The 23,982-nt window shown below is 43.4% G+C and overlaps 1 pseudogene; it reads right to left on the reverse strand.

The window, feature by feature from the left end:
- Nucleotides 1-22,548: 22,548 nt before the first annotated feature.
- Nucleotides 22,549-23,077, reverse strand: LOC146854858 (small ribosomal subunit protein eS24 pseudogene; annotated as a pseudogene).
- Between the last annotated feature and the right edge of the window lie 905 nt (nucleotides 23,078-23,982).

Raw genomic sequence — 23,982 nt, forward strand, 5'->3', positions numbered from 1 at the left:
TTGGTAAATTGCCCTAACTATGGGGTTATAGAGAATTAAAGCAAGGCCATAAAACCGTACAGGGCAAAATGAATGTTGTCTCATAAATGTTGTCTTTATGTCTACGTCTTTGAATGTTGTCATTTAATGTTACTTGTTTGTCAGATTTTGCAGAAATCAATGTGACTAAATGTTTGTACAAAATATTTGATGTGGTGTTTCACAGTAAGTTATATTGTAATTTTGTATTATGTTTGATAAATAAGAGCTAAAAGACAAAAAAAGTCTATTGAAAAAATAAATAAGAAGGTATGGAAATAAATATCCCTCTGTAGCATTAAATTATTAAATGCTCCGTGACAAAGTAACACAGAGAAATATCAGTATTGGCATTTTGGCGGTTAATTTAGCATTTGTACTCAGAGCATGTATTACATCATGTTGCGTGTAGAAATAGGACCTTGTGAATGTGTCACACAACTAGTATGTGCAGGTTTGCTAGCATTATTGTCTTGTTTGGCCAGACTCAGCCTTCACAGGGCTCGTGTGAATGGTAGGCAAAGTAGACCCAATCATGTAGCCAACATGTAATGCAACCCTACAGTTATGTAGCATTTTCAGCAATGGTGATGATTTCTATGACGAATATGACACGTGTGATTTAACGTATGATACCAACACAAATTTCTTTTGTTGTCTCACAGCTGGACACCCTATCATCACACGGGGGGACATTGACAGATTTTACGACCCACATGCCACTGGTGAGTTTGGACATCATATATTGCCACAGTGCGGTGTGATAAATGTCTGAGTCAAATGATCAACGTTGTAGTGTGCAGTATGGGTGTGTATCTCATGTACCAGGACTACAGTGTGATGATGAATCGTAGAAGTCAGGAGTCTGTACAAATCTGTAAGTGAAGGTGGAGCAATGCATTTGTCTCCCAGTTGTGACTTTGCACATCCCCAGTGATAGACATGGAAATTAGGGCTATGGGTTCCGTCACCACAACACATGCGTGTGGATTACAGAGCGCGGAGGAGACATGTAAGTGGTGTTGTCAATGATTATCAGCAGACATGAAATGCATGTACATCCTTGACTGCGATGACTATGCAAGTGTGCCCGATCATGCACAAGGAGGCAGTGGTTTTTAGGCCGTGCGTGCTCAGACACAGGTCTGCACTGTAATTTTGTAGGTATGCTGCATACCAGCTTCACAGAAGTGGCAGTGCATAGCTTTGAGTCAAGCATATCAATGGCGTGTTCCCCAAACACCTAGCAAAGATGGCCCTATGAATCTCATTGGCATGTTTGGCCACTGCAATGGTATTGTCAAGCTGTCTCCTTGGGGTCATTCCGTGACCCCACTCTGGATCAGGTGTACGAGCTCCTCTGTCCCAATTGTTGACATTACTCCGCATGCATTACCCCGCATGCTTTAGCTCTGCATTTATTGCAGTGCCATATTTTTTACAATGCAGGCATCTAGAATACTATCGGTGAGACAGCATTACCCATAACAACACCCTAACCATTATGACTCCAGGCTGCCGTTACAATGGTGAATGAATTGTAACAGTTTGCATTGTAAAGGCCTGCGTATTTGGCTTTACTACGGAGTGACATTAGCGGATCCAAGACATTCATGAGTGACAATTTAGACAAAAGGATGTTTCTCCCTTTCTAGCAGCAACGTGTCACCCATTGTGAAGTAGTGGTGGAGAGAGGGACAGCGCCTCATGTACAAGTCAGTGTTCAGCTAGACAACGTGTTTCTATGTGTGCTGCATGATGCAGCACAGAAGAAAGTGTGAGTAGGGCTGTCCCAGTATTGCTCCTGTACAGGTAGGGTAACCTTCATACACATTAACAAGTCCCCCTTAACACAGACACCCTTGCACTCTTGTGTAAGAGTGCCTGCGTTAGCACTGACTTGATGAACTGCACACATTTGCTGTGGGTCACACAGGGCTGCTCATGAGCATTGTACATATGATGCAGCACTGTGTCACAGGAGAGGATGAGGGTGGTGCTACACACCGAGGGCTAATGCCTCCCTCCTCCGATTTCTTGTACATGTCACCCTCAGTCAGAGAATGTAATGGCAACAGAATTTGACAGTCAGTCTAATTTGGTTGTCCCATGCCATGCACTGTCACATCATTCTCCCCAGCATGTAGTCAGTGATCCAGAATTCAACATTTAGATGTCCAGGTCACTCTCTGACTTCACATAGTTACGCTACAGTGTAGGCTCCCATGTTGGAGTGATCTTGTATTATAGATTTGAATGTAGACAACATGACACCAGCGGAGTCACACGCCTTCTAGGTGAGAAAGGAGCGGTACCTACATATTAAGATTGTCGCAAAAGGGTACTGCAACATTGCGCGGAGGTACCAGGAGGACTGGGTGGCTGGTATGTGGAAATCGGTGACCGAGGTGGCAACACGTGGCAGACCCAGTGGCACACAGGCCATCCCAGGCCCCTCTGGCATCAGTGGTGGTTCAGCATGAACAGCCAGTGTCCCATCCCCCTACAACAAACCCCACCCAAGGGACAATCCCACCTGCGCCTGCGGATCAGGTGATTCCATTCACTGTCCGGCACAGCAGGCTCATTATGGAAAATAACGTGCTGCTGGCCGAGATGAGGCGGGAAATGGCCAAGCAGATAATGCACCTAGAGGACATAAAAAAACACCTTGGACTACCATAATGTCTGGACATGTTGTGCCCCATACCCCTCTTCTCCCTTCCACCAATGTTTTAACTTGTTTTGTAGGTAGTGTTAGGTAAGTATTTTAAGTGTTAGGTAGTGTAGTTTTAGTGTAGGCATAGTTAGTGTTTGATTTTAAGGTAGTTTTAGTTTTTTATTAATGTATAGTATTTGGGGCTAAGTTTCCTTTTCCTTTGGCTGGGGGAATGATGTGTTTTTGGAAAAAAAAAAATAAAAAAAAATATATATAGCTTTGTGTAGGTTAAATGTGTAGTTAGTTCATGTATAGCTTAGATGTCTTTGTCCTGTCTTTTGATGTGCCTTAAGGGTGGGAGGGGGTTGTTGTCTTAGATATGTTTTGCGTGTTTAGGATTAGTTAGGGTAGATAGTTTAGGTACTTTTTCTCTCAATACTAGTTAGTTTATTTTAGATTAATACTAGTTATGATCATAGTTAGTGTAGGAGAGCTACATTTTTCAATTTTATAATAAATGGTTACTAATTTGGATTTCTGCTTGCACTTATGTCAGGGGTGATGTGGTGGAGTGTGTCTTTTTACCTTGTATGAATCTCATATCATCAATGGACTTTCCGTTGAGTGTGTAAGTGTGCTCATGACATGTTACTTAGCAGGATGGATTGTGTTAGGTAACCTTACATGTGAGCACAGTAAACTTGCATGGATAACAGGGTGGCAAGTAGGATTTACGGCCTAGTCTAGGGGCAGTCGTTTGGTAAGTTATACATCTTACGTGTGTTTCACAGAGTTGGCTAGCACATTGTTGCACATTTACAACACGAGGTAGGGACATGGCATTGAGAGGATATTGTAGTAGCTACTGTTATCCATCATGGAGATGGGTGTATGTGCCGGGTACCACAGACTGCGTCAGAGCCCTGCATCTCACATGCTCCTTGCACAGAGTCCATCTACATTGCACAGACCTTGGCACACGTGCTGTGTCGTGCAAGTGTGTCAGAATCTTTTGATTTATATGTTGCTGTGCATGGAGGCCGAACCTTCAGGCCATGCAGGTAGTAGTCTTTCTGTTGGTCCACTGGGAAATGCATATGGCAGAACAGTGGGCCTGATTCACAAATAAGTCATCTGAGAGTAAGTCATGAGTTTACGTTTTCCGGTATTCACAACAGGCATTTAGGAGTAGTACAGTTAGATGTACTGACTTCACTTCTCCTATATGCCTTTTGTGAATCAATAAAGTTGTAAAGTCATGAATTTGTCACCTTTAACGGTTTTGGCCATGCACACAGTTCTGCTGCCCCCTGAAGACTCAAGCCAGCACCAACAACCACAAGAAAAACTCCTGGTTCACCCCCGACCTCAAGAACTCCAAGAAAGAATGCCGTGCCCGCGAGAAGACGTGGCGCCTTAACCAGACCGAAGAGAACATGTCCGCTCTCAAGGACGCCACCCGCCAACACCGTCCAACACCTCCGCGCCGCACGAAAAACAGCCTACCGGAACAGACTTGACAACAACGCCCACAACAGCAAGGAACTATTTGGCATCGTCAAAGAGCTCTCCAACCCGGAAGCAGAAAACAACTCCATCCCTCCCTCACAGGACCTCTGCGACTCCCTCGCAACCTTCTTCCACCACAAGATCACCGACATATACAACAGCTTCCCGACCGCCGACACGAGCCCCCCTCCGGAACCCGCCACCAACACCACCACCATCCTCACCTGGAACCCTACCACCACCGAGGAGACCACCCGCATAATGAACTCGATCCACTCCGGATCCCCATCGGACCCCTGCCCGCACCACATCTACAACAAGGCCGACGACATCATCGCACCGCACCTCCAAGACGTCATCAACGCCTCCCTCACCGCCGCCACCTTCCCGGAGAGCTGGAAACACGCAGAGCTCAACGCCCTCTTAAAGAAACCTACAGCAGACCCCACCGAACTCAAAAACTTCCGGCCCATCTCTCTCCTGCCGTTCCCCGCCAAAGTGATTGAGAAAATCGTCAACGCTCAACTCACCAACGCCCTGGAAACCAACGACTCCCTCGACCCCACACAGTTCGGTTTCAGGGCCAACCACAGCACCGAAACCGCCCTGATCGCAGCAACGGACGACATCAGAGCCCTGACCGACAAGGGAGAGACCGTGGCCCTCATACTCCTGGACCTCTCTGCAGCCTTCGACACGGTCTGCCACCGCACCCTGATACGCCGCCTCAGCAACGCCGGCATCAGAAGCAAGGCCCTGGAATGGATCGTCTCCTTCCTCTCCGGAAGAACTCAGAGAGTCCGCCTTCCCCCCTTCAGATCCACAGCCACGGAGATCATCTGCGGCGTACCTCAAGGATCCTCCCTCAGCCCCACTCTCTTCAACGTCTACATGACCCCCCTGGCGAACATCGCACGCAAACACGGACTCGACCTTATATCATACGCCGACGACACCCAGCTCATCTTATCCCTCACTAACAACCCCACATCAGCTAGGACCAGACTACATGAAGGAATGAAGGAAGTGGCGAACTGGATGACAGACAGCAGTCTGAAACTGAACACAGACAAAACGGAGGTCCTCATCCTCGGCCCCACTCCCACCGCATGGGATGACTCCTGGTGGCCCCCCGCCCTAGGCAGCACTCCCCAACCCACCGACCACGCGCGCAACCTCGGCTTCATCCTGGACTCTTCCCTCACCATGACCAGACAGGTGAACTCGGTGACCTCGGCATGTTTCAACACCCTCCGCATGCTCCGCAAGATCTTCCGCTGGATCCCCACCGACACCAGGAAGACCGTCACCCACGCCCTCGTCACCAGCCGCTTGGACTACGGGAACACCCTGTACGCCGGCATCACCACCAAGCTGCAGAGGAAACTCCAACGGATCCAGAACGCTGCCGCAAGACTCATCCTGGACATCCCTCGCCACCACCACATCTCCGGACACCTGAAAAAACTCCAATGGCTACCCGTCAACAAGCGGATCACCTTCCGACTACTCACCCACGCACACAAAGCCCTTCACAACCTCGGACCCAAACTCATCAACAACCGCGTCTCCTTCTACACTCCCCCGCGCACTCTGCGCTCCACCGGACAGGCCCTGGCAGCCGTACCCCGCATCCGCAAAGCCACCGCCGGAGGAAGATCCTTCTCTTTTCTAGCAGCGAAGACCTGGAACTCTCTGCCCAGCCACCTTCGCGCCATACCTGACCACCTCTCCTTCAGAAGGCAGCTCAAGACCTGGCTCTTCGAGCACTGATCCCCCCCCCCCCTCCCAGCGCCTTGAGACCCTTGATGGGTGAGTAGCACGCTTTATAAATGTGATTGATTGATTGATTGATTGAAGAGGTGAAATGTTGCATTGCTCCCTCTTGTGCCAGTGTCATGGCATATTCTCAAATCTGTTACCTTTTGGCTCATAGTGATGCCACCCTTAAAATGGTTCAAACAGGAAATACCTCTCCCACCATAGATTAACCATCACTTTTTTGTGTGCCTTCAGAAGTCATATTTATTAACTTTGAGCTTTTTAAAGATTTCAATTTTTTCTATTCATCAAATTTTTCTCCTTATTACTGTTTTCAACATGCTCCTAGTTGACATTTCCAAAAACATATAAAACATATAAAACACATATGACATTATTTACAAAATACGAACATGACAAATCTATTTATTAAAAAGACCTTAGTGCATGACATAAATCAAACTCTTAAATTTGTATCATTCCACCATATATACAATTGACCAGGTGACAATAAACGAAAAGAAAAAACAAACAATGTTTGTCCTACGAGACACTTATGCGACAGTGGGAACCAAATCTAACTTAGTCCTAGCTTACAGGAAACTGTCCAGGTTCTAAAGGGAGACAGAGTACTAATCAAAACCTCGAGATCTGGACTTGTTCACTTAAGTCCAGATTTAGCACTGATCTGTGCAATCATTCACATATGTGGGTACTCCTGACTTCCAAAAATGTAATAGCCGACGCGTTTCAACCTTCAGCAGTGGACCAAAATTAGGTTTGAGTGAAGGTATTCATCAGGGCGATATTCATTAATTCAAGTAGGACATCACAGCTTTCCTAAATTAAACAAACATGACTCTACTTAGTTAGATTGTCAAAATCTAAAAGTGCAAAACATTTTCTTGAAGTTTGTTGAAAAAGAAATTTCACTACATACCAATTTCTGTGTTAGTCCGAGCCAAAATAGGGTCCCAAAGTTTGTGACCAAAAAATAATTATTTCAATCTTATGTTCTTAAGCGTTCGGTCGTTGTAGTCACTTTCCACTGTACCGCCAAAATGGAAAGGCAGAAACAAAAAAGAAAGCGAATCGTGTAACTATCAATTTTCAAATTGATGAGAGAATTATTAGGCTACAATTTTTTAATGGATAAAAGCAGGGGTTTAGATTAAGCCTCAAATGTAAACTCCCTTATTTCACCTCTTGTGGATTTTTTGAAAAAAGGGAAAGAAAACAGGCAAGAGATAAGATGTGTTTGGCCTCGATTGTTAATATAGACATACAGTTCCTTGAGATTTACACCCAGTGAAAATCACGCTTACTTTGTCGGACTTTTAATTATAGCATAATCATGCTGCATGCTCTCTAGTGAAAGATTGCTGTGTCCTTGCCAAAACGTTTGTACACCAAAACATTTCGTGCTTGCCCTGATGCGACCGTTCGTGTTGTTAGTCGTAGTCTTAAAAAGTGGCATGCTTTCCTCATGCGCATGTTATATACTCATATTACTGAAAATACCTTGAATTGGTGATTGCACTCTCACATCCAGGCTATCTTACAGGCTCGCAAAGTCTCCGCGCATTCTTCTGTTTGCTTCGATTTAGAGAAACGCTAACAACGGCAAGGCGTGTTCTTTATTGTTATTCCTATGCGTCATTACGAAATTCGTAATGCGTTGTCGACATTCAATGCCTAATGGCGCCTGACTTCCTGGATACGGGGATATCCTGTTCGAAGTCTCGGTGACGTATTTGTTGATGCTTGTGCTGGTCTTCAGTGTATTTATGGAGTATGTTACATCTTTTTCCTTTAGTTCTTTGATTCTTTGAATTCGTCAAAATTTCCGATTTAGTTTTTGGAGCTGTAAATTCTTCCTTAATGCGTCTGTTTTTAATTAGACGATTATAGTATAAAGATGGCTTATTTTTCAAGAATAGTCGCATTCTTCCATGAATTTGCCATGAATTTGCCCAACTAATCTCCACACTTTGTATGTACTGCCTTATTTCCCACTTAAGATGTTCATTTTGAGTGTCCATTTACTGAGTACAGTACATGATCTCATTTATTTAGTTTAGGCCATTTTCTATGGTTCCCAGATACATAATTGTTTTTGCTTCGAGGAGAGAAAGGAGATTCTCCGTGTTATTACCTATAACATGTTTCAGTACTGTCCATTTGATATCATTGGGACCATGCCCATTTGCAATACAGTGTTGAACCATAGGTGCGTTCATCACTTGGCATCTGATTCTGGAACGGTGTTGTGTTATCCGTTTCTATATTTGTTGTGAGGTTTTTCCTACGTATGAATTAGAGCACGGGCATACAACACAATAAATTACATTTTGGATATCACAATTAGTGAACTCTTCATGTTTCACGTTTTTGTTGTTGTAGGAGAATTGGATTCCTTCAATAGTCGTTGAACACGAAGTACAATTACCACATCTTCGATGGCCTTTAATCGGGGGTAGAGATAACATTGTTCTCAAATTGGATGGACCAGATTTTATTAGGGTATCAGCTCTGACTAACATGTCTTTGATGCCCTTGTTCTTCTTTAGGGCAAATACTGGAGGAGTTTTTAATGCATCTAATCCCTTCACCGTATTCCAATTCTTTTTCACAATTTTCTTTACCTCATTGGTGTATCCAGAGAATGTTGTAACACAGACTAGTGGCATCTCCTTTGTTTTTTCTTTTGGTGTCAATAAAGTTTCCCTAGGAGTATACCACGCTCTTTTCATTGATCGCTTTAACAGCTTCTTTGGATAGTTTCTTTCCATCAATTAGGTCAGGAGTATTTTTGCGTTGGTAAAATAGTCATCCTTCTACGTACAATAGCGCCGTATTCTTAAAAACTGGCTATAAGGCAAGTTTTCGCGCAAGTTCCTTTGATGGAAGTTTGAAAATGCAGAAACGTATTTCTATCCGTTTCCTTTGTATAGAGTGTGGTATATAAGGCTCCATCCTCATGTTTGTCCAAAAGGTCCAAGAAGTTGATCTCGGAGATACTGTGATTGAGCGTAAATTTAATGTCTGGGTTCCTACGATTTAGCCAATTGTGGAATTCACTAAGATCTTCAAGTGTTCCTCTCCAAAGCAGGAACACATCGTCGATATAATGACGCAAAATTTTTATGTGTCCATCAAAGGGATTGTTGTTGAATACCCATTTCTCCTCAAACAAAGCCATAAACATAACGGCCATTTCTGGGGCGAAAGGACACGCCATCGCAGTACCTTTAACTTGTAAAAATTGTTTCCCATTAAAGAAAAAGAAATTGTGTTTCAATCAAACTTCAGCTAGTTGGATAAGGAAAGAAGATGGAACATTATGTGGACGCATTCTCTTCTCTAGGAATATTACGAGGGCTTCCAGCCCTGCGTCTTGGGGAATATTGGTGTACAGACTGACTATGTCTAGTGTTACCAATATCTCAGCATCTGGATCAAAGGGTTGCGATTCAATGAATGTAATAGCTTGCATTGTATCCCTTACGTAGCTCGTTATGTCTCCAACCAATGGCTTCAAGAAAGCATCGATGTACTTGGCAGGTCTCTCCAGTACTGAGTTGACCCCAGGGATTATTGGTCTACCTGGAGGATTTTCTGAGTCCTTATGAATTTTTGGAAGGACATAAATCAGGGGTTTCCTCGGATTTCCATTCAACAAATATTGTGCTTCTTTCTTTGTAAGCCAACCTTGTTCTTCTCCAGTAGCTATAATTCTGTCCAACTTGTTTTGTATCAGTCTGGTCCAGTTCTCATTAGTCTTCCTGTAATGTTCTTCATTAGCAAGTTGGCGGATGACTTCCGCTTCATATTTCTCCCGTTTCATAATCACAATTGCCCCGCCTTTATCGGCGGGTTTAATTATGATTTCTTGATTTTTCACCAGGTTATCCAAGGCTTCCTTTTCCATTTTTGACAGATTCCACTTTATGTAGTTCGTCTTTTTCTTTTTACCCAAAAGGTCTAGGTCTTTCATTACATTCTTTTCGAATGTTAGAAGCTCCATTGGCATGTTTGATGTGGAAGGAAAAAAGGTTGATGGATTTCTCAACCCCGAGTAGTTCTATTCCAATGTTTCTATTTGATCTAAAAAATAAACTTTCAGACGTAGCTTCCGAAAAAATTGAATCATTTCTATTTTCGTTTGTCCCAAATCTGGTCTTAAGGAGGGAATAAATGACAGTCCTTTCTTCAGTACCTCTGTCTCATCTCTGGATAGATTGTAGTCGGATAGATTGTACAACAAACACGTCTCCTTCCTTACCATCTGTACACATTCCTCCTGGTTGTTATCTCCCTCTGATATTCGCATGGGATGGGATTGTACCATTGTCTGGCTCTTGTTCTGCCCCTGGGTCGCCCACTTCCTCTGTCTAAAAAAGGTGCAGGTTGGTAAAATGGCACTTGTTGGTTTCCCCGTGTGCTTGTCGATGGTTCAGAGTCGCTTGAGGTATCGGAGTATGATGGTGCTTCCGAGAATGTGATACATATTCTTCTATTTCTCCCTCCTAATGTTCTCAAAATACCTAATTGAGGCCTGCTGGTAATATTCCTTGTCAAGATATGGATAATTCTTTTTCTCACTGAAGCTTGCAATATCTTTTTGTAATTTAGATCTCTTGTAATCTTCTGTGGTCTTTTTAAAGGTGGCATTTTCTTTTTCTAATTTCGCTAGCAGTCCTTGTGTATTTTCAAGTGCTGCGTTATTAAGGAAAGTTCTTTTATTAAATCTAATTCTTTGAGACTTAATTGTTCTGCAGTTTTGATGGAATGAAACATCCAATCTCTGGAGCGCTTTGTGCCTATGTGGCTAAACCCTTCTAAGTATAGGGGCTGATCTGTAAAAATTACTGGAACGTTTTTCACCTGTAATCCTACCGGAATAGTCCCTGCCCTAAGATGTTCTAATAGTACTTCCCCATGTAGTGCAGTACAAATCTGTTTTCTTCAAGCGGGTGATCTTCTCTAACTCAGATTGTAAACCTGGAATACTAGTTGTGTTACCGGGGTTTAATATGGAGGGCCTTTTTATGAGTTCTACTATCTCCTCTTCCCTAAAACTTAATGTTTTGGGTTCTGACATTGGCTCACTTATATTAGGGGCATGTAGAGACTGCACTTGTAAAATGGAGCTGTCGTTTATAAAGTAAATTGAAAAAGGGAAAAAAAATTGTTTTTTAACTAAATTAGAGTGGATCTCAATCTCCACCTAACCCTGATATTTATATCACTGGATACTTTACTATACCAGACCTCCCTCGAAGGAGTGGTGCCTACTCTAAAAGTGGAAAGCAAAAATAGGGGAGTGATTCTAAATAAGGGGGCGAGAGGCTGGAATCACATACAAAATAGATCAAACAGGAAATACCTCTCCCACTATAGATTAACCATCACTTTTTTGTGTGCCTTCAGAAGTCATATTTATTAACTCTGAGCTTGAATTACTTTTTTTAAAGATTTCTATTTTTTCTATTCATCGAATTTTTCTCCTTATTACTGTTTTCAACATGCTCCTAGTTGACATTTCCAAAAACATATAAAACACACATGACATTATTTACAAAATACGAACATGACAAATCTTCTTATTAAAAAGACCTTAGTGCATGACATAAATCAAACTCTTAAATTTGTATCATTCCACCATATATACAATTGACCAGGTGACAATAAACGAAAAGAAAAAACAAACAATGTTTGTCCTACGAGACACTTATGCGACAGTGGGAACCAAATCTAACTTAGTCCTCGCTTACAGGAAACTGTCCAAGTTCTAAAGGGAGACAGAGTACTAATCAAAACCTCGAGATCTGGACTTGTTCACTCAAGTCCAGATTTAGCACTGATCTGTGCAATCGTTCACATATGTGGGTACTCTTGACTTCCAAAAACTTATTAACCGACGCGTTTCAACCTTCAGCAGTGGACCAAAATTAGGTTTGAGTGAAGGTATTCATCAGGGCGATATTCATTTATTCAAGTAGGACATCACAGCTTTCCTAAATTAAACAAACATGAGTCAACTGAGTTAGCTTGTCTAAATCTAAAAGTGCAAAACATTTTCTTGAAGTTTGTTGAAAAAGAAATTTCACTACATACCAATTTCTGTGTTAGTCTGAGCCAAAATGGGGTCCCAAAATTGGTGACCTAAAAATAATTATTTCGATCTTATGTTCTTAAGCGTTCGGTCGTTGTTGTCACTTTCCACTGTACCGCCAAAATGGAAAGGCAGAAACAAAAAAGAAAGCGAATCGTGTAACTATCAATATTGAAATGGTGGCACTGCTTCTGACTATATGGTCAGTGCATTGCACCACGCATCCCTTGTCACATTGGCCTACCCGCTCACAGTGGTCACAGCATGTGAGGATTCCAAAGTCAGTAAGCACTGTTCGTCCACAGGAAGGGGCTGACTGACGCCTTACACTTTGGGGTGAGTCCCTATTGCCAACTCTACTTCACTGAGGCAGACATCGTGGTTTAGTTAGTGGCTGGTAGACATGTGCCCTTACGTATCTTCATCAATGTGTATATGGTGTGCACCATCTTGGGATGTGAAATGCAATGTGCACCTTCACAACAGGCTCCGTCTAGCCTGTAGAGTGTGAGTAGATATGCCAGGAGATTTTCTTTCTGTAATTGTAAAGGGTGACACTAGTGGCTTGCAACAGACTTTGACTTTTTCAGACATTCCTATTTCCTTCATGGATGTGGGGCTAAGTTGGGATATTGTCAGATTGGTGTATTGGAACAATGGGGGCACAGCTGGTCCACACATACCCGGTCCTCTCACTGCCTAACAGGATCACAGTAAAACATTGACATTTGTATTATCGCCCTGGGTGTACCTTTTGGTGGATTCACTGCTCCTACAATTTGCGAGACTGCTATACTGGATTGGTCATGGACAACAGACATCTGTGTGATTGAAAAATAGTTATTCACATGTCTGTTGACATAGTTGGAGACTGGACCAGTACTTGGCCATGCAATCCCCACATTATATTGATGCCCAGTGGAGGGCCAGACAGAGTCCTTTAGGGTTGACGAGTCCAAAGGATGAGTAAGAGTTCAGTCAGCAGTCTGATTGCTGTGTCATTGGTTACCAAACGAAATATGGCAGTCCATGTCGAGATCCAAGGTGAGTGTCACAGAGTGTATTGGGGGACAGTGGAAGGTGATATTCTGTGGCATGATGCTCAGCCCAGAACCAAGTAGAAACTGGCCATTTGGCCTAGATGAATTCTACCACTTCCTTCTTTGCAATAAGGCAGATTCATCCTCATCTTCGTCCTCTGATGTGTCATGTGCCTCACATGTGGGTCGTGGTAGATTGGCTGCAGCACTGTGAGGCACTGACACATCAGGGGGCAGAGATGTGGATGTAGAAGCAGCAGCAGCATTCATCTGCGCCAGATCTTGCTGCAGCAATGCAGTGATGATGATCTGCAGGGCATGGAAGATTCCAGCTACATCTCGCTGGTGTGCAGCTGTGGCAGCCATTTGTTCCACCTGCATCCGCTCCATGTTCTCCATTATCCTCCACATGCGGGCCAACACATGGCTGCCATCGCTGGAGCCACTCTGACTGGACAGTTGTTCCTGTCTCTGAGTCATGACTCCAGCGATGTCAGCCAAGGATTGTTGGAGAACATTGAGCGGACTTTGGGTGTCTGTGATGTTTAGTACGTGGTCCTGGATGGAACTCAGACACCCACAAACAGAATCAAGTTTGGCTGCCAGGCTGTCAAACCCCACCCACACCTGATGAGCCATCTCCTGCTGGACCTCTAACACACAGCGTTGGAAATCCAGATTTGGGTCCAGGAGGTCCTGGGAGACAGCCGTGATGGTAGGTGCTTGCTGCTGTGTGGTTTGTGCAGGGGTGGGGTTTGCACGATGCAGCTGGGTTGCCCTGCTCCTGGTGGCGGGGTGCTGATGGAGTCTAGCAGCTGTTGGAGGGTGTTGGTGTGGACGGTGGAGAATTCCTCCTCCTCAGTGAAGAGTGGGACAGGCTGCTATTCAGGAGGTGATGTTTGTCCCTCTGCAATGTAAGGGGGAGATGCATTTTAACTGCGTGTTTCATGGATGACCATGCATTGGATGAGTTTACAAGCAGATTGCATGACAATGTACATTGTGACTGTTTGGGGGGGCTGCCTATTTTTTGCTGGATGTTGCCTTTTTCGACTACATCATGGATATGAGGTTGTACTTGTACATTGTCATCTCACAATTTACAGCTATGACTAATGTGATTGGGCAGTTTATACATACAGGCGGCACCAGTTGTGTCCTCTGTTCAGTTGTGAAGGTGATGCAGTTTGTTCCACATTGTAGTCAATGTGGTTGAACTCCGATTTTTAAGTGTGTGAGCTGCATTGTGTGATACTCGCCCATGCAGCTTTGGTTTTTATGCCCCTTCTCCCGTTCAAGCAGTGGGCCTCCACTTCTGTGCATTTACAATGCTGATAATTTGCAAGCTGGGCTAAATATGTGCCATGGTCAGAGATGGGACACTTGTGCATTGTTTTCAAGCAGAGGTCTTGGTTACGTCAGGGGTTGTATGTACATGAGAATGTGCAAGAGCGTGACCTGCACCTTTAAGGATGTGGGCCACACTCAGCCACGTCAGTGACATGGCCTGCACCATGTGGAGATGTTTGGGGTGCAGGCATGGTATTCATCATGCACTGTCACTTGCATTGTCAGTGTGGCTCACATATCCTCACCTTTTCTGTGTACTGCACATGTGCATCGGTTAGTTGCAAGATTAGTCATGTGTGAGGAGGGCCCCCTTTAGGTGCATTGGCTACTAAGGCCTACTTGCTGTTTCAATGTGTGCTGCACTATGCTGTATACATGTGCATCCAAGTAGCTTTGTCTATTGTGATTTGTATTGTGTGCATTGCTTACTTCCTTCCTGTTGGCTTAACCGTTGTGAGTATGGTGCTGCGTGAGTTTCTATTGTTGTTGCTGGCTGGACAGACAGTGTCAGCAACAATTGCCCTCTACGTTGACCCTACGTGTGATGTATAAGTGGCCCGGGATTAGATGAATGTGGAATTCCAATGCATATTTGTGGTGCTTAGTCCTTGTCACCACCAACCTGCCAACAGATGCAAATGGCAGGGTGATGTGTGTTTGTGTATGTAACACGCAGCTGGTCATATGGATGATACAGTCCTGGTTACGAATATTCATGGATATGCGTGTGGGTGATAACAACCATGACTGCATATTTGGTCACTGACACAATTGACTTAACAAACAGATAGGTTCACATGCACATAATGGTTTCATGGGCAACTGACACCAGGACTGATATGAAATGGTGTTTTCTGTATGGCAGATGTGTACACTTGGGAGTGGAGGTGTGCAATTCGACCTAAGGGGTGTGTGTGTACCATTTTGCTAGTTGTCATCATTTGTTGCTACTTTGCTATCCTTGCTTGTTGTCATGCTTTGGTTGCCTTACTTCTTTACAGAGACATTGTAGTTCTGTGAGTCTGGCACACAGACAAGTCATGCAGTACAGATTTGGTTGACACATTCCTGATATGCAATGTCCCCGCCCTGTGGTGTTGTAGGCATAGCCCCCCTGCTCATCGTATTAAATAATTTTTGAGTGAAGTCTGCTGTTTGTATGCATTGTGGGATATGCACGTTTGAGCCATTTGGCTGCATGATCAGTTTGTTGTGACATTGCGGGGCATATTCACAAGCCGCTATCACCACCACAACGTCATTTTCAATGACGTTGTGGTGGCGATAGGGGCCTCGCCTTATTCACAAGGCAGCGTTAAGCGCAGCCTTGTGAATAGGCCCACTTTCACGCTGTGTTTAGCATGAAAGTGGCGTGCAGTGGGTGTTGTGGTGGGGGTTCCACCGCAACACCCATTGATATTTACGCTGCCCCCCTATTCACAAGGACAGCGTAAATAGGAGCCACCGCAAAACGTAAGACCAGGAAAACCCTGGTCTTAAGTTGGTGATATGAAGAGAACTGCTTTATTTCTCCTCGTTATTGCATTTTCCATGTGTGCTGCGTTGTGAAGCACACATGGAAAAAGCAAAATGCCATGGTTTGTTTACGTACAGGAAGTCACAGCTTCAGTGCAGGTACTGTGTACCAGAGTACCTGCTTGTTTCTGAAAAGTGCCGGTACTCTCCAATTAAAAGTATTACATCTCTCTTGAGAAGTGCTAGTACTATCCCTCTCAAAATAAAAAAGCGTCGGTTCTCCATACCAGGCAGTACTGGCCCATTTAAAGCACTGTTACTGCCTCCTTTTATAAAGTACTGAGGGACTCTATGATTCCCTTTTGGTAGGCCAAGCTCAGTCACCCAGCCTACGACATGGTAGGTCTCTCGTGGTTTTTCAGCAAGCGGGAATGTAATCATAATGGAAATGGGCAGTATATTGAATATGGTGCATTTTTAGAGTCCTTACATCTTAAAACATCAAAGGTATTACCATCACAAGGGTCAGCATTTCAATAGGATCAACACGCATTTATACCTCCACTTCATTTATATTTGCCCAGTTATCAGGACTACAAAAGGAGGCAATTTATGGCTCTGTTGGAAAATATATCATGAGATAAATAGCCTCAGATGGCCTTGTATGGCTCGTCTTGGAGCAATGGTGGGTTGGTGGCTGGAATATAAAAAGCCCAATAGCTCTCGCTGAGAGGGCTGTTAACAACTATTACATACCATTCTGCGCATTGATTTCGAAAAAAATAAACCTTGTGATCGTAATATATGGTAAGAGAAATAATATGAGAATTATCTTGCTCACTCATGAGAAAATATAAATCTATACTGCTGTCTCATTAACAACATCTATTCAAATGAATACATATATGGAGTAGAAGCATAATATCAAAACGCAGAAAATGTGTTGTATGTAAGGCACATTGTTGTACAACAATGAAACTAAATGCATCAGCCATTGTAAATGTATAATGACATATGGCCTAAGCAAATGAGCAAATGCACAAACCGGGGGGCTTAAGTTAAAACACGTAAATAAGGCAAAAGATATGATGACACAATTTCTCCTCTGAGATGCCCAAGTTACATTGGAACTCAATTTAATTTTTTTTATACATAATTAGATTTTGATCACCATTGTTTTCTTTGTATATTCTGAGGATCCTAGATTGTTTTTGTTAGCTGATTTCACTTTTTATTTTATCTTGTGTTGCCAGATTTTTTTTGTATTTCTCTCATTTATGCCTCTCTTGCTTGGAGAAGCATGGCATGGTGCGGTGTTTCCCTCTCATTCCTCAGATGAATAAGTTCTCAATGATCCCTCCTTCCAATTGGCAACCAAATGGCAGATGTGCTGTTGATTGACAAAGGATCACTTAAGGTAAGCCTTCTGTGGCTGTCTGCTTCTAACAGCTGTTTTCTTTGCTCCATCAATGCCTAATCCTTTTCGCTACTCAGGCGAGTGTCTTCTAAATTTGAGCTCCTCACCTTTGGAAAGTAATTTAAGTATTGTGAACTTGTTGAAAAGGGAAATATTTTTACCTCCTGCACCTTAAGGAACGCCTATGTTCCAAATGAAAAGCCACAGTGTGGGAAGTTGTTTAATGCATTTGTATTTAATAACACTCAAACAGGCCTTATGCTGAGTCCCACAGAAGTACTGTGTACTAAAATTGTCCTGTGGATAATCTGTTCCTATGCCTTGTGTTTTCCCCAGGGCGCGAGTGCGTTTACCACCTTATACTGAGTTTTTCAGGTTGGAATGAGGATTATGATGCAGATTCGGTTGTTTTAAGCACGACCGACACACATTTTCACCAATACAAACCTGTTTTTTCATGCAAATTCTCTTAAATGCCCGCAGGAATGTGTGCAAGAAAAAATCTCCAAGGGTGTGGTAATTTATCACTATGTGGAATTTGTTTTCATGTGTAAACACCATGTGAACCTGAATAAGGGTTTACCAACTTGCTCAGAATGCTCACCTGGCCATGTATTTTGCTATGGATCTGTTACGTATTAAATCTTGGGCGACAGAGGTGTATGCGCTGGTGATAGGATCTCAAGCTCCTCCAACCTGCAAAAACATTAATGCCGAGATCAGCATCAGATCTTACACTGGTACCCAGTGGTCAGTTTCAAGGAATGGATAGTCTGATGGCTACTATTCAGCACTCAAAAATGATATACATTTACTTTATTCTTGTCTGTCAACCACTGACACTTTCCCTCGCTCAGTTTCTTTCAGTTACTTTGAAGAAGTCTTTTTCTAGTCATGTTTGTTTAATAAAATAGATGGGTCTCACCCACCATACCCCAGCTGAAAGTTCTTGGTAAATAAAGCTGCCTTGAATCGTGAGATGGTATATTCTGCTACAGATTCAGCAGGCCACACTACAGAGTAAATGTGTGAGTTTCTAGTCTTAAATGCTGTTGGCCGTCGTATCCCCATATCATTTTGTTTTCCTCCTGTCCCTCAAAACTTATTACTGGAGAACAAGTTGCAAAGGTATGGAGCATGATAATACATCACTTCTTTACATTTCAGGCCCTGTTATATAGGAACATTTAACACCTAGATTGTCTCATTCAGATATCCTTCATTCTACTATGGGAACCTTTGTTCAGACTGGCAGTGCGGCGTTACCGGTTCTAGTAAAATCTAGGATGAGTCAGATGCCGGTAGTGTTGGAGCCCTAAAATTAATAGTTTTCAGTACAGTTGACATCCACTTCTCCATTAGATTGGCATTAGACTGGGTAAACGTTACCTGTCGGTTCTATTTAAAACCAATTCTGTGGGGTGTTCCCTAGGACAGGACGCAGAGTCCTTGCTCTTTTACAAATCCCACAAAGTCCTCTATGTACTTGGGAGGTAGAGAAATTAGGTGTCCTGAAGGCCTTTGTATACAAGGAAGAGAAGAGGAATGTATGTACCTTCCTCTTAATTTAAGCTTCATCGTTCAGTTTGCCTCACTGAATCCTTTCTTCTTTATACACACATAAACTTAGCCTTGCCCTACTTTCATACACCCCTTTCCCAAGCTTCCTCCCCGCTTCTGACCTAATTTTAAACCTATCCTAATACCTAACGTGTACACTCTACCTTACATCTTTACATTCAGCTCCCTACTAAGTCTGATCTCGAACCATTCTTTAATATACACCCCCCCCCCTTAGATGGTTCTCCATTCTTTCTACAGTTCTAACCTAAGTTTGCACCCTTCCTCAAAAGACCTATTTACCTGAGCTTTCCACCCAATTCCCTTTTTCACATCCCTTAGTTGTGAGTATGGTTAAATCTGAAATCTGGTTGGACCGTTTCTGCTACCCTATTGGTAGTCTATAGTCCTCAGACAAGAGATGGACAGAGAGATTAGAAAGGATAACATAGAGGGAACGGAGAGCAAACCATGTGGATGGAGATGTCTTTTTGTATCTCACCCGACCGATGATTTGTGGGCAACTGGTTCTCAGCACTGAAAATGGGCAGAAAATCCGTACTCGAAAATTGTGATTTTATCTACTGTTTTTAATAAAAAGATTTTTAAAAAGATAGGCGGGAAGGGGATAAGAGATTATTGGGACTCAAAAGGAAAGAGGGTCAGGGCCTTACAAAGATAGAAAGCATGGTACACAAATCAAGTGATATTTGAGCAGGCTAGGAAGAATTCCTTGCCGTGGCTTCCTCCGGCACAAAAATACTCATGCAAGTCTCTGCCTTCTTGCCCACAGCTAAATACGTGGTGTAAGGAGGGGAAGCTGCGTTGCTACCCTAAGAACCAGTGCTCATAGACAAGCCCTCTTCGGGGTGAGGGAGGCATAGCCCTACAACTTGCCTAGTCTCTGTGTTAAGGCCTGAGTCTTCAGGTGGGCAAGGGAGAGAGAAGAGTAGTGTAAGATCAGCATTTACAATCTAGCACCAATGTAAGAATTAAAAAAGGGACCCCAAAAATCCAACACACATTGTAATCCAGCTAATATTCAGAGAGATGCTGAAACATAGATCTGTGTTGGTTTAAAAAAGAATCTCTAATACAACTTGGCAACTACATCCTGAAAACAGTTCCCTTATCCAGAAAGACTCATCACTGAAAAACAGATTGATGAAAATAATAACGGTGGTAGAAGGGTCTTAGTTAAGGGGAGTAAACCTTTCTGCAGTGCTGTGACCCCAATGAATACTAATACAAGAAATTGTTTCAAAACAAAAAGTCTTTGAAAAAGAGCCAAACAGGATTCCTTCCAAAACACGGAGCCACAGATCATATCTTCACGTTCAAGACCCTAATCAGTAACCGTATAAAAACACGCAAATAAAGAGAAAATATGTGCTAGCTTCATAGACTTTAAAAAAAATGGCCATTGACCCAGTCTGGCACCCGGGACTAAATAAAAATAATTGCTGGCTGGAGTGGGAGGAAAATGTGTGATGATAATAAAATCAACGCATGCCTCAATCATCTACATGGTGAAGGCAAACAGAGTTCAGCCTCAGCCCAGCTATGTTCAACATCTACATCAACGACTTGGCACCAAGGCTAGATGAATCACAAGCCACATGTTTGATGCCGAAAGAGTCAGATGTAAAATGCTTATTACACGCAGAAGACCTGACCATCCTAGAGAGGAACAAAAAAGGCCTACAGCACATCCTACACGCCCTGCACTGTTAGACATGGTCTTGGAGGAACACCAAAGACAGACAAAAAATCCGAATCAATTGCAAAATGAATAATAAAAAGGTGAACAATGTATAATAGAAAACGTCAAAAAGGAAATCGAAATTCTTCTCTGATGAGGACAATCTACACACAACGAGCAATGCATATTTTATGATCAGACAAAGGTGATCTGAAGATGTTTAAAACCACACGCATCTTCTAATACACAGAGAAACAACAAAAAACTCGGCTGACCCTTCCTCCCAATCCAATGAGTCTACCTCTCTGCTTCCATTGTTTAAAAAACTTGAACAATTAGCGTTTAATCATTTTACTTCCTTCACCACCATCCATAATCTGCAAGGTTCCCTTTTCAAACTGGATTCAGGGGTCGCACTCCACAGGCACAACTCTCAGTCACATGCCGAACTTCATAACCCCCCCCCCCCCCCCCCCCCCACAACAAAATCACCCATCTTCTGTTCTCCCCACATTCAGAGTTCCATGTATGCTTTCCAAGCACACCCCTAATCTTATCAGTAGTCCGTCTTCTCTGCCCTATTGGAGAGCCTGTACCTTCTGCTCTGGCACGTGCAAGATTCTGAGCAGGAGTGAGAGGTCATGCAGAAGTACGGCAACACAGCAAACCGAGTTGTTACTGGGGGCTTTCAAAATGGCGACCATCTTCATAAACAATATATGCAGTAGAAAAGAAGGCCAATGCATGACTGCCAGAAGCGAGGCAAAAGGTCACAAACACGTTTATTGCCTACACTGAAAGGGGCTCTAGATTAACCTGTACCATAGACTGTTTAATGTAAGATGGAACATAGGAAAGATGTCTGGAAAAAGTTCTATGTTGCTTTCCCTTTACTTCTCAGACAGTTTAACACCACTGTGATTCTCATACCATTCCCCTTCTTCCTCTTTTCTGCACCAGGCAGGTTTTTTGGACTTTGCTCACTTCCTCGTAAATTCTTTATTCTTTCTCTTTGCCTGGATTTCAGCTATTTCAGTCGAAGCCTTTCTGACTCGGTAGGTAATTCCCATTTAGGCACTAAGGGGTTAGGGTGGTGGAGTTTTACTGTAATGATCTCCCTTCCCATTTCTATAAGATCTTTTTTCTCCTTAGAGGCCTCCGACGTCTTTGTCTCTCTCTCAGTCTGCTTCCCAACACACCTGAAGTAGGTTCTGACAGAAGGTTAGTCAAACGGTGAATGAAGTTTGCATGGCTGATTATCTGCTCTCAAACAGCCCATGAGATCTTGACACTTGCCCCTGTTGGGTCAGCTCCTTTCTTGGAACAGAGAGAGGATAATTTATCTGAGAAATGGACAAGAACATGCAAGTGCAAACATGGGCTTCCACTTTCTGTGCACATTTTGGAAAATGTTTATGTTCTCTGATACTGTATGAAATGGCCCTTTTTGCAGGGTTATCCCCAAACGTTTTGTTTCTTCCTCCTATATTTCCTGACCTGTTTTTGTTGGCTTCAGGACTCTGGGCACTTTACCACTGCTAATCAGTGGTAAAGTGCATATGATCTCTGTGTACATTTTTATTATGATTGGCGATCCATGTTTGGCATATTTGATTTACTGGTAAGTCTCTAGTACAGTGTACTGTGTGCGCCCAAGGCCTGTATATCAAATGCTTCTAGTGGGCCTGCAGCACTGATTGTGCCACCCACATGAGTAGTTATGCAAAAGTATCTCAGACCTGCCACTGCAGTGTCTGCATGCACAGTTTGTAACTGCCATGTCGACCTGGCAAGTACACCCACTTGCCAGGCTGTGACCTTACCTTTTCTTACACGTAAGACACCCCTCAGGTAGGCACAAGGTACCCCCATCGGCAGGGTGAAGTGTAGGTGAAAGGTAGGACATGTACTAGTGTGTGTCACATGTCCTGATAGTGATTTTTCTTTTTCTCCAATTTTTATAAATTTTATTAGAGAACATCGAGCACTGTCTAAACGGACATGATGGCCAGGAGGTTCAATTCTTCCATTAACATTCTTCACCCCACTTTTTGCCAGCACCAACATTTGCCTTTGCTGTGCCCCAGACCTTCTTCGTTCTATTTTTACGTTCTTTGCGCTGTTTCCTGGATGTCTTTTTCTTTTCATACAGCCCATGCCGGGCAAGCCTGTGCTTGGGCTCATTCTTCTTTGCATAGTCGAGAGAGTCGTAAATCATACCAAAGCCTGTTGTCTTGCCACCACGAAAGTGAGCTCTGAAGCCAAACACAAAGATGACATCTGGGGTGGTTTTGTACATTTTGGCTAGCTTATTCCGGATTTCAGTCTTTGGGACTGTGGCCTTTCTAGGATGAAGAACATCAATGACCATCTGCTTCCTTTGCAGAAGCCTGTTGGTCATGAACTTCCTGGTTCGAACCGTCACAGTGTCGTTCATCTTGGCCGCTGCTCGTCTCGAGAAACCGGCAAAGGAGACATGTCCTGATAGTGATGTACTACCAATTTCGTTTTTCACTATTGAAAGGCTATCTGTCCCATAGGCTAACATGGGAGTTGCTTTGTAACATCTTACAAGTATAATGTTCCATTGGGACAAGATGGAGAAATAAAGTTTAATAACATATATTTCTAGAAAGATGGCTTTTAAATTGTGTGTTTGAAAATGTCACTTTTAGAAAGTGGGCATTTTATTATTTAACCATTTGGTGTGCCTCTCCTGTTTGTGTATTGACTGTTTGGTTTTGGAGTGATGGGCTGGGGACAGCTGTAGACAGCCACAAGGGGGATTGAGACACTGAACTATACCCAGGGAACTGCCAACACCTTGCACATGACCAAGACCAATGACTTCTGGAGGACGTTGAACCGAGTTTATTGTGTATAGATGTAGATGGCTTATCATTGAATGTGACTTGTACGTTCTTGCTCCTCTCTGTATTTCTATTGACTGCATTGTTGCCACTGAATAAAATCTGTTTACAAAAAAAAAAACAAGGGGAGTTGAGGCGTGTCCTGCCTTTCCTGGGTGACTCATAGCTTGGCTAAATAGACGTTGGCTGCATTTAGAGTGGTGGGAGGAGTTTCACTTGCACCTGAATAGGCTGCGTCGCTTTTACACAATGCTGTCTCCATCTCCTGTGGTCATGCTGCACCAGAGAGCACAGAACTGTTTTGGACTGGACTCGGAGACCCTTGACATAAAGAAAACAAAGAGAAAATGGGGTATTAGTATTGGGCCTAAAACCCCAGTCTCCTGGCCAGCCTCAGGGTACAGACCCTGGGCTAGTGGGTCAGAATCCGGATGCCGTCCCTGACCTGGCAAGAGGGAGAGTAGACAAGGGGCGCCAGGCACCTTGGGCTACCACCCCCCAC

Source organism: Triturus cristatus, chromosome 4_1 (genome assembly GCF_964204655.1).
Source record: "Triturus cristatus chromosome 4_1, aTriCri1.1, whole genome shotgun sequence".
NCBI lineage: Eukaryota > Metazoa > Chordata > Amphibia > Caudata > Salamandridae > Triturus > Triturus cristatus.